Source organism: Athene noctua, chromosome 6 (assembly GCF_965140245.1).
Source record: "Athene noctua chromosome 6, bAthNoc1.hap1.1, whole genome shotgun sequence".
NCBI classification, from domain to species: domain Eukaryota; kingdom Metazoa; phylum Chordata; class Aves; order Strigiformes; family Strigidae; genus Athene; species Athene noctua.
In genome coordinates, this window is record NC_134042.1 from 19982390 (window position 1) to 19998681 (window position 16292).

Below are 16292 nucleotides of genomic sequence, written 5' to 3' on the forward strand. Positions count from 1 at the left end.
AAAAACGTGTTCTTCTGTGCTGAAAATATGATTGGTAACAAGAACTAGTAAGCAAAAACATGTGTACAGAAATTCACAGATTGGATTCTACTGGGTGTTATTTATTAAATTAGGAGCCACTAATATGTTTCTTTGTCCCTACTTCACAAGGAAAATAGTGGCACAGAAACAAAAGATCCCTAAACAAACTGGAACTTTCTTCTGAAGCAGTATGCAAGTCAGGAATTGTGATAGGCCTCAGCTTGCACAGTAAAGTCCAGAGTTTGGGTTTAATTTGTTGAGGGCTTACAAAAACACTGTCACCTCTCATCATACACCACAATTCCTTAGTTGTTAATTTGTAATAAGGGGTTGTTTTTCAGTTAAAGAGAACTTCTCAATGCCATTTGGAATGCTAGCTGTCACTGACAGGGTAGGCTCAGATTGTTGTCCCCTCTGTCACTGACCTTGTGCAGTTTGTTCATGAATTCAATGCATGTCTGTGCAAGATAACCAGATTCCAAAAGGACTCATGGCCTCCTAAGTATGTTATGCTTAAGCACCAAAAACTTTTCATGAGTTTAAATTATCTTTGATTTTTTAATATTTTTCAGATGGTGTTCTGTCTTTCCCCTCCTTATAAAAGCAGTCCTACGTAGGACTTTGGGGGGGGGGGGGGGTAGTGTATTCAGTGATTTGCCCTACAGAGAATAGCCTTCTTTCATATTGATTCCATGATATTGTAATGTACATTTTAAAATTTGGCAAAATAGGAGAGACAAAGAGGAAAGCAATGCAATACTTTTTTCTGGGTTCTTAGTGATGCATCACCTTCTGGTTTGAAAACCGAACATGAAGCAGCATCTGTACATTCACTTAATGGTATCACAAATTTGACCTATAGCAGTAATAACTTAGCCTTTTACTCTTCATGTAAAATCAGCTAAGAAATAATCTTATTATTTATATGGTTCCGATGGTAAACCTCATGTTATCAATTAAGAACAGCAAGATGGTATAATTATAAATACTTATGGTTTAGTTACTGCAAAACACTCACAGATAATGTGGTTTGTAATATAAATCCTGATCATGTCTCTAGGATACAAAATAGCCATGAATTATTATTACATATTTTTCAGAAAGCATTTCAGAATAAAAAATGAAATTGAACACTTAAGAAAGTATGTGGGAGCTGTAGGAAATACCATATTATCCTTTGTTAGATTATACTGGCATCAGTGGGGAAAAAGCTTTAAAAGAAAGGGCAAAATACTACAGTAACATGTACGGCATTATAAATTCTTTATGTATGTGTGCATGCATCATGCAAATTGACCAATTTGAAATAATATTTATTTTAAAAACATATAAATTGTCTTCAAGAGAATTGCACTAGCAAATGTAGCAGCAGTTCAATACATATGCACATACCTAATCCACCTATATAAATCTCTATCTACTTTTCTGAACTGAAGCTTATATCTAAAATTATCCTGATAAAAGTGGCCCCATATAAGGACTATAAGGGAAACAATAAAAATCCTACAACAAATTTTTAACAGGCCTGAAGAACTAAGTATCCAGTAACCAGAGGACTGTGATCATACCTTAAATCAGAAGTGAAGATTAGAAAATTAAATTAAAATAAATGTAAAAATTTTGCATTGTCCACACAAGCACAATTTATATAGGAAACTTAGAAACATATTCTGTGTAATTAACCTATTTTGAGCAACTAATTATTATTATCAAAAAAAGTCAGCTTCCATTCCACAGAAACTTTTTGCATACAAATATTTTCCTTTCCTTGTTTAGAACCATAATAGATTTTTTCTGTGCTTTTTATGTCTATATTATAAACTTTTTTAGAAATATTGATATTTTCTTTGTATTCTTTCATTATTTTCTTAAACAATAGTAATTTCACTTTTATAACATAAAGCTATTTCAAGTTTTTTCATGCTGTTCAGACAAATTAAGGGAATGCTGACATTTAGTTACCCAGCAGGACGCAGAGATAAAGTATGGCAGTAAGAGTAGATGCTCTGGAGAAACTTGATTTAAACTGTATCATTTCCTTCTTTTTAAAAACCCAAAATAACCTACAGTGAATTCTTTACTTTCAAAAATCCAATTTTTCTAATACAAAGCTACTCATCTACTTTAAATTAATTATGACACTACAGTAAAATAAAATTCACAAACTTAAAATGTACAGCTTTCAGATACAGTTATTACTAAAGCTGAAATATTATTTAAAGCACTTCATTTGTTATTGCCTATAGAATTTTCATTTTTAATAACCCTACTGGAAAAAAATACGTAAAAGCATATATTTTGAAATATGCCAAAATTATTATATAATATTTCATTTCCTCTCATTATCATTTTCTGAGTCAGTTTGATTTATACCAGCTTGGAATATTAGACTAGACGTGAAGGGGTAGGAACATTCTTACAGTTAAAAAAAAGTATATCTACATATTCATATATATATATATGTATGTATAAGTTCACATGAATCTTCTCTATCTCCCAACTCTCTGCCAAGAAAATTTTCCTTTTGTCAGTCAGTTGATCATAATACCATCTTAGAATAGAGGAGACATTTTGAAATACAGAGTTCTTTTCCTTCATGCTGTTTTAACTATGGTTTATATATAGGTAAATACAAGCCCTTTGTGGTTATATTTAGCTTAAGTATTAAGCTTTTCTTTTTAGCTTTGTCTTGCTGAACTGCTTAATGTTTTCTGGGTTTTTCATGTGTTCGTTATTTGGCTATGCAGACTGTTGACACTTCCTGGAGTTTTAAGAAATTTCAGGTATTTCCTTCTAAGTTGGGATTCAGGCTCAGTAATTTTAGAGATAATGTTAAGCTTCTAGTGTTATGAGGTCTATCTGAAAGCTGTTATACTTCAGTTTTCATGCAAAATGTTATTTGCATCTGATAGCAGTTCTGCAGACTCATCTTGGCTTCTTCTTAGTTTGCAGCATCTAACATTCGAAGTGTTCTGTCTATTCATAAAATAGGAATGGCAGTGGCAGTAGTTGTTCAAGGTTCTCCAAACTCATTTTTTAATATATCAGAATTCTAGTTTGGAGGGACTGTTTCAAGTAATAGAAGACAAATTTTGGCCCTATACTCTTGCTCTTGTACTGTACAGACTGTTTTTCATCTATTAATATTCTTCCATCCATTGCCCCACAGGAAACTAATGGAGATGCATAGTTTTTCTTGCAAAGGTTAGATTATATAAGAATGAAAACAACTCTCCTTGATTTTCATATAATTGCAAGTTAAATTGCAAGACTGGAAATTGGGGACAAGTACCTTTTGCATCTGAAATGATCAGGTTCAATATTAGACCTCTTGATTCAGTTCTCAGGGAGCAACCCTTCCCCCAGATTGTTTACCTTCACTAAAAAAAACAGACTTGCAGACACACTGTAATCCTTAGCCACAATTTTATAAAACAACTTAAAGTATTCCTGCAGCAATACTTGTTAGTTTTACTAGTGGTGTTAAATTTACAAAGTGACAAATCCACCTTAGCTCATTTGATAAATACTCTTTGACCAGATATGAATCTTCAACTCCTCCTAAAGGCTAAATATTTCTGCATGTTTGGAATTAATTGCATTAACTTCCTTAATCATTTTCATGATCTTACAGCTCCTACGGGTGTTTTATTCTGGTGTTTGAGGTAACTTTCTTGATCAACCCCCAGGCTTCATCCTGTAGTTGTGAACTGGAGTTGACTAGTTCCGTTGACTTAAAGCTGTTTGACTGTGATTGTTGTTGCTTGCCGCCTTTATGGATCACAGATTTTATGTTAGATAAAACTCATAAAAAGTCAAGTAATGAACAGGAAAGAAAGAGAATTTATCTAAAATTCGCTAAAACCTTTTATTGTCCCTAAAAGCATAATCATGACCTTCTGCTGAAGTGGATAGAAGTTGTAGCCACAGGGAACCTTTCACACAGATTTCATTGCAAGATTGAAGCTAAAATGAAAGGCCAGATAGTTTACAGCCATTCTGCAGGCTATGGACCAAAAAAATTATAACTAGTGGAGTAAGTTCCAACTGTTAGCGATTAAAGAAGAACTGTCATCTTGCTCTGTGTTCTGTCCATACAGAGCTTGTTCAAAATTCATGAAAGGCAGCATTAGTGACATTTCCAGGGTTATTACCTGTACCAATGTACCAACGCACTGTACCAAAGAATCACCTGGAAGCAGATAGTCCACTACTCTTGACCTTTTCCTATTAAGTATGTTAACTGTATTATGGACTTCCACTTGTATTCCTCAACTGTTTCCTTAATATTCATGTGTTTACATATGAATGTTTTTAATAGCTGCCATTGTTACTAACTTAAAAGCTAGTCTGTCTTTCTTATATCTTCTCATTAGGCAAAAGAAGGTTCTAAAATTCCCAGTTATGTTTTTCATCTTGTGCCTTCAGGGATATCATACTGGTGTCTTGTTGGAATTTAGTAAGCAGTGGTTTTAGTGATGAAAAATAATAAATATACCTAGCTGTAGCAGTTTTTATCTTTTGATTTCAGTGGATCTTAGAGCAGAGTTTAGTATCATTACCTGAATTTTACTGAGAAGGAACCTGGACACAAGAGAAGAAGGTAGTGACTTATTCAGGTTTTCTCAGTAAGCCTGTGGAAGAAATGGAACCTTTGTCTGCTGAATTCTAGCCAAATATTTTCTCCAGCCTACTCTCCTTCTGCACAGGAGTGCAGATTCCAAAATGCTAAAAGACATAAAAATCAAATGATGTAAACAGGTGTAAATGAATACACAGTTCATGAAATCCTGGCTCCGTTCCTGACAAAACTCCCTTCAGTTTTAATGGAGTCAGGATTTTCATCAGATCAGACTAATCTTTTAAAGAAAGTAGTGCCATATTTACACTAATGGGTCTTTCAGATCTAATCTCTTTTTTCCTGTATACAGTTTGAGTTGCCACAGGTTCTCTAATTAAACTTGGTACATAATTTGCTCTCAGCTTATATTTCTTAGCCAGACCTTATCACCTTTATTTGAATTCCTTTAGCTATAAAGAAAAAAAAAAATGTACTGACTGTTCTGAAATGTACCACCATTATGACAAATTTGTTTTCTTGGCTTGGTTCCTTTGTATTGTCATTATATAGGTAGTATTTTATCTGTTGGTAGCAAATGTCACTGTTACTTATGGGTACAGTTCAATGAAATGTATTTTCATTTATGTTGTGGCCACAGAGTAGGATGCAGAAAGATTGGCTATTGAAATTTGTAAGTGTGTTTGGGATTTAGAACATGCATATTTGCTATTAAAAATTACTGATAGTTTTAAAGGTTAGGACAAGTTAATTTTGCTCAGTAAAGTTACTAATAATTTGTTAATTAGTAATTAAAAGTTTAGATGAAGGACATGGTTTGCTCCTGGCAGTTAAGTTTGTGGTAGTCACTCTGGCTATTCACTGTCTCTAGTCTCATTTTCTTTGTTGTATTTTTTTTAATGATTAAATTGAACCTTTTCCTCCTTTAAATAATAGTCTGTGGCAGTGGGAAATGAGAATGCACTGAGACATAGAAGACAAGGAAGTGGCTTGGTGACAAAAGGAATTAATTTGTAGCCAACAGTAAGGAATTAGAATATACTCTGGAATATCAGAGTAGCCAGTGTCTTTATAAAAAGGTGAGAAAGAAAGTACTTTTATTTTCCTTAATGTTTGTAAGGAAACATGCAAACTGCTGTAAGCAGTAAAGTCTGTATAGCAAACTGTCATACAATCATAAAATAGTCTCTTACACAATATATTGATACTGATTTACACAAAGTTGTTTAGGAAGGCAAATGCTTTCTTGAACAAATTATTTCTTAAGGACAACATTTCTCCTTTCTCCTTTTCATCTACTCATCACTTACAGAGAATTCTGGCTAGTACCAAATTTAATTAAAATGGTTCCAAAAAGAATATGTCTTCTTATTCCTCACAGGAGAGGTACTCTAGAGAGGAATGATGATCAGGATCTAAGACAGGAAATGTGTATGAGAGATGAGAAATTCCATTGAACATTGCATAAAATTTAAGAGAGAAAGTCAGAATAGGACATATCTGATGGATAATGGCCTTTTTCAAGTAGTGGTAATTTCCTGAGAAGCTGCCTTTTCTTTTGAAACTTAAGAAATTAAAAAGTATTAATGAACTGCGCCTGCACCAAATCACACTACCTTTCCAACATATCACCTCTAAAAATATACTGCTGTAATGTTAGAACACAAAACTGAAAAGCAACTGATACAGAAATTAAACACATCAACTTGTCCTGCAAAAGTTGAATTATTATTGGGTTTGTGTGTGGTGCCATGGCCCACACAGGACATGTATTTCATTTTCTCTTGTAAGCTTGGATTCAGTAGTTTGGTATGTTTTCTAGCAAAGGGTTTGCTCCAGAAAATGTTTCATTTACTGAACTGACATTCTGTTGAGCAAAAAATGGTTTTGGCTTACACAATAAGTGTAAAGCTGTTCTCCAAGTGGTAGATGATGACCTGTCGCCTGGTAACTGGAACTTCAATATAATGTAAGTAAATTAATCTATATATAAAGAGATACATAGTCTACCTTTCCTATGAGAGAATTTAGCTTTGCTTATTAGAATGGTTTTAGTGGCTGTGACAAAGACCAAAGAGTGAAAATTAAGCATTTTTGAGAATACTGTGGCTTTAGGCCAGACTTTTCAAACATTGCATATATAAGACTAATTTTGCAAGTAAAGCAGCAGCAGTGTATGCACATGACCTGTAGTCAAACCCATAAAATAGTATTGGTAAAGTGGATTTATATAGGCTGTGCTCTAAGAATTCATAATAACAGTAACGTAACCAGTGGAGCATTATCAAGAGTTACTGATGTGATTGCATTTCATACACTTAAGTCTTATTTCTTATTGTCAGACCTAATATTAAAGTCATACTTCCATTATCCTTCCTAGTACAGATGTGTCAAACACAGTATAGTATAGACATATGCCAAACTGTATCATAGAGTATATTCTCTGATTTTTTTCCTTAGCATAACAGGCTACAGCTAGCAATGTAACAAGTGTGCCAGTTATTCGCATTAGGTGAGGATAACATAAATTTTACAAGTACTTGAAGAAAAAATGAAAAGCTACTCAATCTCAGAATGGTTCTTGCTAAAAATATTTAATTCTTACCATTCAGTAAATCCAAATTATTGAGAAGGCACATATTTGTCAACATTCAGGCATTTTTTATGTCTGACACAATTGTATAGGTATATAAGCAAGTGATAATTTCTTTTTTGATGTTCATAGCAAATGAAGAGTTAATATTGGGCCTTTCTGAAAAATTATCATGGATTTCCTTTAACAGCAGTGATTTTTTTTTTTTCCTGGAGTTATTTTGAGGCCAGGATAGCTTTGCCTTGCTGTGCTCTGGCTGGCTGACTTTATCTAGAAGACATTTGCATTGATTCAGAAGGTGACAGAAGTGTTGGGATTGAAAGACCTGTTTCTAATTGATGGTTAATCAATCTTGAATCAAATCAGAAGGAAAAATAAAGGCTGCCAACTGAGCGGTCCTCTTTCGATTTCTTAACATAGGTGGCTATGTGAGGTTAATTTCTTTATGTCCCACCAGCCAATATAGTCTCTTTTTGTAGGTAATTACAGCTATGTGTAGGATGGTATAGTGCCCGAAAACATTCCCAGTTGTCAGCATTTTCTATACTGTCCTGTGCAGTTCCTCTCTGTAGCACTTTGTGCAGTTTTCAGGAGAGTTTTGGGCTGGGCAAACTAGCGGGTCACTTAGGCCAGACTCTCATTAGTATCAGGCATATTTGTTCTCTTCAGTGCTTGTTGAAACCTTATCACTTGATCTTGGGGACATGATAACCTCATTGGAGTTATTAGTTTTACCATTGACTTAGAATGGAGTCAGAATGATTTTCTTTAATTCTGTTCCAAATTTAAACTATTTTTTTGCATTTCTTGTACTGATTATTGTTGGTCTAAACCAGATTAACAAATTCAGTGTTAAAATCAGTACTATAGAATCTGATACCTATAAAGGACAGTACGTGTGAAAGAAGAGAGCTCTCTAAACCATGCAGATCATAGTGGTCCACCTACAAGTGTCTCAAATCCAGAGATTCAATAGTTTGCTATATGAATGTCTTTAATACTCTTCTATGGCATCCCTGTAGGCTACAAGCATGACCTTTTGCAGTCATGCTGCTACTGCATGTAACTATTTAAAACTCTTCAGCTGAACCCCAGAATACAAGAGGTGGCAACCTGTTCCCCCAAAATTCTTTCCCCACCTCACAGCTCCATGACAGTTTATAAGGATTCTGTGCCATAAATGTAGGGAAATATATCACTGAGTTAGCACTTCTTACTTTCACAAAAGTAGATGAAGGTTTACTTGGTGACCCTTAGTTAATAATTACATTAGCTAGAGCAGAACCATTATATTAGTCTTAGCTAAATTAGTCTTAGCTAAATTTAGTTCTTTAGAGCTAAAAGTATGTGAACATAGCTTACCTAACTGTGTGTATATGATGCGTGTGCTGCATAAAAAATTACTTTCTATGGTTCATCCATTTGACTACCTCATCTACACACTGCTCACCAAATGTCACAACTAAGACTACCGCTGACATGCATATCCTTGGGCAGAATTAAATAGCTTCCTTTATTTTAATTAACCTGTCAGAGAAAGCTTCTTTGTTTTCAACACTTAAAATTAAGCTTGGCCTAAAGTCTAAATTTAGCCCTGCAGCCATGATAAATGTGAAGACCAATCACTTTTGTAAGGGTTTTGAAATGCTCTCACAGTTGCAAAGATAAGAAGAAATGAAGACTACAAAGTAGCAGATCCGAGGAAGAAGCTTCCAGTTTATATTGTTGTGTTTCTGGTTATAACTGCTTCTAATCTATTGCTATTTAAAACTTCTTCCAAGCTAGAATCACTGAATGGCAAACTTCTGTATTCTTCACCTGTTAAAAATTAAACTCTTCTGAGCAATGGGAGTGACAACGAAAAGTTTACTAGACAAAGAGATTGCAATACATCTTTAAATCAAGTATGTCTAAGTAGTTCTGCTGTTACAAGGGTTACATTTTAGTTTTATTGTCTTTTATGAACATTGATTAAATTTCCACTTGAAGCTGGTGTTCTGAGACTGGAAAACCATTCCAGATGAATTTGAAATAGGAAGGATTAGCTGGTCATTTCATGTAAGGGACTGTGCAATGAAGTTGTCTGCAGTAATAACTCTATTAACCAACGGTCCACTTAAATTCCCAGTTGCTATTATAAAAAAGTGTGATGCGACTCACAGTTGCCTGGACAGCTAGGAGCAGATCAGTTTTGTCTAACTGCTTAAAAGAAGTTAACTGTTTTGTTTAACCTAATGACCTACGTTCTTCGTGTTGGGTGACAGACACCTCCAAGGGACCCTTCATCCTATAGTGTACTTTAAAATGGGATTAATAATCTTTTGGAACATAGGGCTGTTTTCATTAGATGTCTAGCTTTTAAACCATTAAATCACATAATAATTACCTCCTAAATTTAAAACAAAATCTGTTCTTGGTGCAAACCAGTGGTTTAGAATTTGAATATTCATGTTTTCTAAAAATTATGTTTATGACACTCATGACTAATATTAATGAATCACTGTAAATTCTTGTAAAGAAATCCTCCTAGATGCAATCAAGTCAGAATTAAAACAGTAATTGTGAATAGTGTGAACTGTGCCATTTATTTCAGTGGAGATACCATTTTGGTAGATCTGTGCTGAAACGTAAAGGTATCACTATAGATATTAGCCCTACTAACTGTTCCATGTCTGATTCTTTTAGAGAAAAACTCAGTAACTTTATTCTGCATCTCAAAAGCCTTAGTGTTATCTCAGCTAGCTGCCACATTTCCCAGCCATTCTCTGACTGGTTGACAAAATGATATATAAGTATCAAATACCCAGGTCCTGAAAATGTGGTGGTAGTATATATTACATTAATTTTACAATTGACTTTTTTGTAGTATATCTGATTACATTCTTTATTTTGTAAGGTAAAATAATATATTTCATTAAGGAGCTGCAGAATTCAAGGCTTAAGAAATATACTAGGTCTTGAGTTTAAGATGCCTGTACAATTGATTTGTAACTATATAATGAAAAAAAAAAAATTTAGTCTAATCACTTTTAGCGCATGAGTTATATTCAGCCTGTAAAGTGCTTATTATTCATACACAGAGGGATGTGTCCAATGATTAAGACCCCAAGGATTTGGTTGATAGAATAATCTGCATTTCTAAAGAAAAAATAAGCAGTAGGGTATTTAATTCTTTAAAAGAAAAGTTGTGATGTACGTCAAAGCATAACACTGACTTACAGTTTTAAAAACAGTATCTGCAACTTGCTTTTCCATTGGCCAGTTCACCCATGTATCTGTAATGTAGAGTTTTGATCTAATAATTGCTAATTATGCAGTTGTTTATCAGCTCATTTGAAACATCCTGAAATTCAGTCTAGCTCAGCAAATTGCTGTGCTTAAGGCGTTTTTACATTCTAGGAAATTATAATATCCCCAGAAGGCGAAGAATTAATAATAAAAATCCTCTTTTGTAAAAGATTATCATTGCAGAGCAAATGGAGCAGATCTTCCCTATCTTAGTGCATTTAATATTCTCATTTTTTTCCATGAAAGTTTGATGGAAGGACTATGTGGGGATCACTGTTTTATTAACTTGTTAAGAGACAAATTTACTGAACCAGTGCAGCATATTGATTTCACTGTCTGCAATATGGAAAAGCAGCAATAGTAATGGATGACTTCTAGACATTTCCATATGGAAACTAGCTCATTCTTTAGACATCTTGTGATCTTGATTTATACGTTTAGGCTGGCATTAAGAAGTTAATGATTAAAATTCAAGGATGCTTTCTTGTTTATTACTTAGAAGTTTTTCCTGCCTTCCAAATGATTTCTTCCTAATATGTCCACTCTTACTGAACCCTTTGTAAAGGATTACAGAAGCAAACCCACAGTTTGTCTTGTTCTATTGGAAACAATATTCTGGCCAGTAGATTTCAGGTTTGGTAGGCAAGAAACAGAAATCAGAACACTACATGCAGCACATTTTTGATCAGTTATAAAAATTATTCAACTGATCAAGCATGCAACCATCTCTGGAGTGGGGGAGTTTAATATAGTTCTTAAAATTCGTCATATAATAATACAGATGGCTTGATCTAATTATCTTTGTAGTTACAACCACACAAAGGTAAATATTATACCTTAGATATTTAGTGAGGAGAAAGGTAGCTGTCAAAATAAATTGTGTTACTATCCTCTAGGTACTTTTCTTGAAGTTTCTCAAGTCCATAAGCATAAATGTCTTCCAAGTTTTACTTTATGCTTTATATTTTAAGGGGAAAAAAAAATTGACTGCTTGATCTAGGACTCTAATGCTGGGTTTATTTTCATTATTCGTTTTGGCATTGCATGATTCAAGTATCATATTAAAAAAAAAAAAAATCTGAGACAGTATGCAGGCATCTGTGGTCCTTCACCCTACAAAATGAGTGATCCATGTATGCGAGGGCTGAACTCATAACAACACAATTCAGAAACTAACCATCATCTACCTGAACTCATCATAGTTTGGACAAATAGAAAAGTTTGTAAGTTTATTTCTCAGCTGGCTAGGTTGCATCTCTTAGGAGTCACAAGCTGACTTCTACTGAGAAACCTTAATCATCTAGGCTCAGAGCCTTTGTATTAGCAGCATTAAGACTACACAGTTAAGTGATTTACAGGAGTTGGGGGGGGGGGGGGGGGGCGGTGGCCAAGCCATCATCTGGAGAGTTTATCAAACCTGGCCTTAGAACCTGAACTGTTTTACCTCTGTAAACTATATGTGATACCTTCTTTTCTATTAAAAGTCTCAGCATAGAGGAAAAGGGTTTCTATGATGCATTTTGTGTAGAAATGGTTTACTGCATTAGGTGATGATGTACCACAGCTAGTTGAAGTTCTTATTGTAAGTTTCAAAAATATGAATAATTACTCCAGAAATAGAAATAAATGTAGCATTTCCAAGTCAGTAAGATTTACTTCTGACATCATTTTAGATCAATATTTGTTATTTTTATTATCAGCAAATGAGTTTTAGAAGTAGCAGACTTGTATGTTCTTGTGGATATACAGTAACCTACTTCGTAGATGTGGACAGAACTGTGTCTGTGAAAGTGTATGAAGTGAGTCTGTGATGTAAAAAATAGTTAAAAACTCTCTTATTGAGGGATGCATTAAAGCAGCATCTTTTACATAAGCTCTCAAATATACTAAGGCAGTAGCAATTATTCATCAAGCAATCTCAAAGCATTTCACAAAGGCAGGAAAGCATTTTTTCTATTCTAAAAAACTGAAGTATGAAATTTGGAGATTGATTTTACAAACTATCAAGAATTGCAGTTGCTCAGAAATACAAAAATTAGACACAAAGGTCCTGCCTGAGTCTTAAAGAGACACAAGTCTCTACAGCACTGAAAGACCTTGCAAAATTAAATAAAGCGTAGCTTAATACATGTTCTTGAAGCCAAAAGAAGTTGCCCAAGGACTTCCAGCAAGTCAGTGGCAGAGCTGGCAATGGATTTTCCTGCCCCCATGTTCCTTACGCTGGGACCTTTCCCCTCAACCACCACTTCAGCAATGCATCGCCTGAAATGTGAAATCATCGTTGTTCTTCCTATGTCAACATTAAAATAAGAGGTAAGGAGAACTGAATAGGAAGAGGTTGGTTCATTTAAGGAACACTGACAAGATGTGCTGTATGCAAGTGAGCCAGAAGCGCTTTATGACACGTTCAGAACTTGGAAACTGAATTACAGTTTTAGTAATCATCAGTTCCCCTTCTTCTCTGTCATTTCTTTGTTTAATATATTGCATGGAAGAGACTTATCGTACAAGTTTTATAAGCTTGCAATAAAAATATAACAACTGTTGTATTAAATTATTTAAGTTGTAAACCATTGTAAAAAGCAGAAAAAGTTATATCGACATGGAGCCAGAAAAATGATTATGATGGAGGATAAAATATACTGTGCTGATTACTACAGAATTTTTGCCCAGTTTAGCATATTGTAAATCTTTGGTTGGCCTTAAGAATGAAACTGTGAGTAGATTTTTCTAAAGGATTGTGGCAAGTGGTTTAAGAAAAATGAAGGTAAAATCAGATTTATAATTTAAAAACAAATCAGCAAAAATGTGACAGCAAACAAAAAATATCTAAAAGGTCAAAGGAGAGAAGAATAGTGGCAAAGTGAAGGATCAATGAATTTAAAACTTCCAGATTTCCCCTGAGAGGAAAGCTGGGATTGTGGAGGAATAAATAACCAACCTTTATATTTTAATCAAGTAGATTATTATTTTATTCTTTTATGCTATGCTTTTCTAAAAAGAGATGTGCCAAAAACTTTGAATCTGGCAGTATTAATGTTAGTAGCATTTGAAAGTGTTAGATTTACCTAAATTAGTTGCTAAAATTACAGTTAGAAATATTTGCAGGAGGACACAAATATATTTAACATGAAGTTCTGACTATATAAGATCCAGTTAGTTTTTCTTTCTTCTGCCTCTTTTTTCTCAGTAAGTCAAAAATGAAACTGATTACATGGTGATGATGATGATGATTAATAATAATAATAATAATAATGATAGTAGTAAATCTTTAACATCTTCGTGTTTCACCTTTTTGTCTTGCCAGATGTTTTAGTGCTTTAATGACCCCAAGTATTCTTGTGACACTCTGTAGGTGAGTTTTATTTGCCCTGCAGAGTGATTTGGCAAAACTTCAGCTAGGCTGAGCATATTTTGTTGCCTTCCTTTCTACCAACATGTGTTTTCTGCAAAAGATAAAAAGAGGTGATGGCTTGATTCTAATTAATCTCCCTGGCAGTGGTGTAATTGGAAAACAACTTTGAAAGAGAAACCTTTTTTTCAAAAAAAGCCCACTCATTCAGCTAACGTAGTATAGAAAATACTGGTAAGACCACTCCAGTAATGTGTTGCAGGAGAGAAGTGGCTCTGTGAAGAGCTGTTGATGCCTTTCTGTAGGCTGTCCTTCTCACTACCATGTTCTGCAAAGCAGCAGGCATGATATTCCCTGACAAGTTAAGGCCCATGGCATAAAGTATCAGTGTTGACCAAAGAGAGGGCTGTGTGGGCATCTTTGCTTTACTTTAAAAATGACATCTCTTCTTCAACAATTTATTTCCCTCTAGCAGTACTGCAAAATTGTTAAAACTGGATCTCATACTGCAGATCACATCTTTAAAACAGAAGGAGACACAAGGATAAATCAAAAGCATGTTTCTCTGTGCCTTATAGGTTGGCCTTCTGTTTGTGGGAAAGCTAAAGGTCACCCTTCCATCACTCACACTTCATGTTTCTTAAAAGTGGTTAAAGCATTACATTTAATTTCCTTCTGAGCATTTTCAATTTCATTAATCCAGTATCTCTTTGAACTAACATAGTTTGTGGTGGAGATGTGGCTTAAGGCTCCAGAAGTAGAAATTCCTGTCGAAAGAGCCAGTGTTCAGGCAGAGGAGCTGTCAGTGCTGTTGACTGACTGGTCACTTGTGGGTACTGGTCCACCTGGAGGAACTTGGAAGCCCTAAGCAACAGACCAGATCCGGGCAGCTTTTCCATTCACTGCTGGGCTATTCTGTGTACTTCACCTGTCACCCATGTGGCTATAAATCACAATATGTACCAGAGTTATGGAAAGCAGTGCTGTTTGTATAATTCCAAAAAGCATTCTTCAAAAGTTTTTTACAAACAGATGTTTAGGACCATGTATTTTGGTGATGAAACTTTTTTTTTAAAATATATATATTTGTGTAATAAGTTTATTTCAGCCTTTTGTGATACACTGTGGTACAAAACATATAGTAATGTTTATTAAGCAATCCTAAGACAGTCAGGTGGATAGCACCTTGACAGTTATAGACTATTTTGGCATAAATCCCACAGGTAACTTTCAAATAACCTGTAAACCACCCCAGCTGCAGAGGCCTCCAAGCAGTAAAGTCAGACAACAGAGCAGGTGGAGAATGTGTAGCAATGCTCTTCTGGGGCTGTGATTTTAACTTCCAGAGATCCAAAAGCAGTCCAAGCAAAAGGATGATTCAGTTCTTGGCCACTGTATTGTTGTTCTTAAGTGTGCTCACTGTGGTATGCTCTCACGAGGAAGAAGAGGTGTATGGTGGGTCAGAATTTAGGGTCAGTTTTTGGCTTTTCCACAAATTACCTTCACAAATGGTGTAATTCTGGCACAGTTGTCTATGACTGAGTTTTCTATCTGTCCTAAGTTCCTTTTTCAGCTGTTTTTTTGTGTTGATGGTAAACTCTTTGTGGTAGGTCTGTTATTTAGTGTTTATGTAGTACCTGATGACACATAAGTCTTGCTGAAAGCTTTTATAAATTATGCTGTTAATAACTTCAAGTTAGAGAAAAAATTACTTGCAGCTCACATCACTATGTGGCCAAGTTTCAGACCCTTTTTTCTTTCATTTTGCTGTTGGTTGACACAGCTGAATGCCTCTCCCAGTCTTCCACTCCCAAGCCTGTAACAAACTGTGAGCTTACATTACACAGGAAGCACTAGCAGTGAGATTTATTTTTCATCCTTGGAGGCCATGAAGAGGAACAAAAGACTTTCATCTCTCTCCTTTTCTTCCTTGACTGTAGGGAATAAAAGGGTACTGATATCTTGGGTTGCTGCCATACAGGATAAAAATCCAATTAATGTACATCTGCCAGATCAAGAGGAGGTAGTTGTGTGGCTATCAAGAGCCCACAAACTTCTGGGTGGATCATCAGCAACCTCTGGCAGCATGATTTTCCCATTAAAACAGAAGTTGCATTTTGTTCCACTTCTAAATATTGGTCTACCCTTCTTTTTAACCCACTCCAGCTAATTTTGCGTAGCTTGTCAGATGCAGCAGTAATGAAATTTTCGTCATTTGTAGACTCACTGTAGGATTAAAGTGGTGGCCTCAAGATGAAAAGCAGTGAATGCCATGACCACTCTTTGTTACATCTTGCAGGCAGCTTTGATCAAACTGTGCTGTGAAGCCAGACCCGGATCAATAGAAATGATCTTCATCGACCTAATAATGTATTTAACATGTTCAGTGCACTTTTATCTGGTTTTGTTACAATAAATTGTTTACATTAGTACAGCAGATTGATTTAAATTTTCAGAGC

At 34.9% G+C, this 16292-nt stretch overlaps 1 protein-coding gene across 3 annotated transcripts in view; it reads left to right on the forward strand.

Moving 5' to 3' along the window:
• The window catches only part of DPH6 (diphthamine biosynthesis 6), a 229872-nt gene that overhangs the window by 186175 nt on the left and 27405 nt on the right, over positions 1-16292 (forward strand). The gene's annotated exons all lie outside the window — the stretch shown is intronic.